We start from the raw sequence: 2,565 nt of genomic DNA on the forward strand, positions 1-2,565 counted from the left end.
TGTTTCGATGCTGTTCTCTCGAAACATCCCACCCTTGCCTTCTCCCACAGAGTCCAAAATTCTGTTCTGTACATCTGTGTCTCTTTCTGTTTTGCGTATAGGGTTATCATTACCATCTTTCTAAATTCCATATATATGTGTTAGCATGCTGTAATGTTCTTTATCTTTCTGGCTTACTTCACTCTGTATAATGGGCTCCAGTTTCATCCATCTCATTAGAACTGATTCAAATGTATTCTTTTTAATGGCTGAGTAATATTCCATGGTGTATGTGTACCACAGCTTCCTTATCCATTCGTCTGCTGATGGGCATCTAGGTTGCTTCCATGTCCTGGCTATTATAAACAGTGCTTCTTCTTGAGTGTGGGGTAATGTCGGGGATATTGTGATGTAAACTATAGAGGTAAGACATGGGTCAGGAGGGACCCTGATACCATTTTTAGAAGGCAGGTCAGCATCCAGCGAGTGCTGAGTCACTGAAAAGTGTCCTGTCCATCCTGGCGTCTTCCACGAGTCACTTGGTGGCGTGGAGGGTGAGTCTGAGGGCTCAGTGATGACAGAGACTGCCAGCCGCCCCTGTATCCCCGTGCGCCTTTTCTTCCTGGCCACGCCCAGGAAACTACATTTCCCAGAATCCTCTGCCCAACCAGGCGAGATCACACGACTAGTTCTGGTCAATGGACTGCAGGCAAGAATGATGCCAGCACTTCCAGACCCGGTCTCTAAAACCTCCCTAGAGAAGCTCCGAGCTCTTTTCTGTCTCCCAACTGGACACAGAGGATCCAGTGGAAGGTGCTGGGATGGAGCCACAATATGGAAGGAGTCTTGCTTGCCAATGCAGGCGTCATAAGAGACGTGGGTTTGATCTCTGGGTCAGGAAGATCCCCTGAAGGAGAGCATGGGAAAGCACTTCAGTATTCTTGCCTGGAAAATCCCATGGACAGAGGAGCCTGATGGGATCGCACAGAGTTAGACAAGAATGAAGCGATTTAGCAGGCTTGCACGCATGCACTGGGTCCCCAGATCACTATAGCAAGGACCAGCCTATGTCAGCATGAGTGAGCAGCACATTTTCATTGCTGTCAAGCCACTTTGATTTTGCGATTGTTATTGAAACCGTGAGCTAATCTCGTACGTTGTCTGATTCAACATCCATGATTGAGACATGATAGGAGCCCAAGTCAGCAGATGGAGACAGGGAGGAGGAGGAAAAACAGATTCAAGCCACATTGAACAGTGAAGTGATCACCACCTGATAATGAAGTAGATGCAGGACATGACAGACAGGGGCACATCTAGGTGGAGGCTGGTAGCCTGAGAATCCAGGAGGAAAAAAAGTCTTTAGAAGGGAGGTGATGCAGGTAAATTCACACTTGATAAACCTGTAGGAACCCCATGGGGGTGCCTGGGAGACCAAAGTGAGGAATTTGTGCCCAAGATGTAGATAGATGGGAACTGGAACCAAAAGAGAAGTTAGACAAGCATGAACAATGCCTGATCATGATTCCATCCATCACAAGATGTAGTAGTAGACACCAGTTATTTTCCTTCACCTGGTCAAAAAGAAAAACTGCAAGGAATACTGTGGATAGGAAAGAAAGTTCACATATAACCCCTAATCTATAGAAGTATAGGTTCTTGAGAGTTGGACTCAATCTTTTGCAAAACAAACAAACAAAACAACTCAATGTTTCACCAACTAGAAAAACACTAGTTAAAAATGAGTGTTCTCAGCTGAAGTAAAATTTTGAAGAGAGGAAAAGTCTAAAGCTCTTCCCCCAACTCTTCAAATGCTGCCCTGGGTAGCATTTCTAACCTGAGCGTGGGTAATAGATCCTCAACCTGGTGAAATCTGGAAAGTTGCTGGTGAGGTCGATGGATGATCTGTCTCACTCTAGTGCAGACACAGTGTGGTATTTTTTGAGGGCAATGGGGCATCTTTGCCACTCCAGGCCATCAATTACACCTCTGGTTTGGACCTACAGTCTGGCTTTTCGGGGACTGGTGGGAGCTGTAGCTGCCAGCATGGGGAGAAGCCCAAAATAATGGTATCTGTGTGTTTGCCCCCAGACGTCCAACCCACTGACACTGGGCCCTTGTGCTAGAGACTTGGAGCAAAACCGAGAGGCAGGGTCCTGAGCCTTGGGGGCCGCTCTGGGCTCCCTGAAATCCTAACACTATTTTTCAAACACTGGGGGGATTGGTTAAAATCCAAAGTCAGTTTTTCCATGTTATGCTTTTTTTCCTCCTCAATTTATCCCTCTTCATAACTCCATGGACTTTTTACCCTTTGTGTGGGTATGAGTTTGTGTGTGTGTGTGAGAGAGAGAGTAGGTATGTATATACATATGTGTGCATGCATGGGTAGATGTGTCTGCACACACATATTATAGGGGAATTGTTCAAAGAGGTTAGGAACTTGGGAACTTAGCATTGTAGAGAATTGGAGGTAATGAATTCATCTCAATTTCCATGGCCCTCTGGCACTTAGCAAAGGTAAGGGGAGGGAATTCCCTGGTTAGAGCTCTGTACTTTCACGGTTGAGGACCTGGGTTCCATTCTTGG

This window comes from Dama dama, chromosome 5, assembly GCF_033118175.1.
Source record: "Dama dama isolate Ldn47 chromosome 5, ASM3311817v1, whole genome shotgun sequence".
Classification (NCBI taxonomy): Eukaryota; Metazoa; Chordata; class Mammalia; order Artiodactyla; family Cervidae; genus Dama; species Dama dama.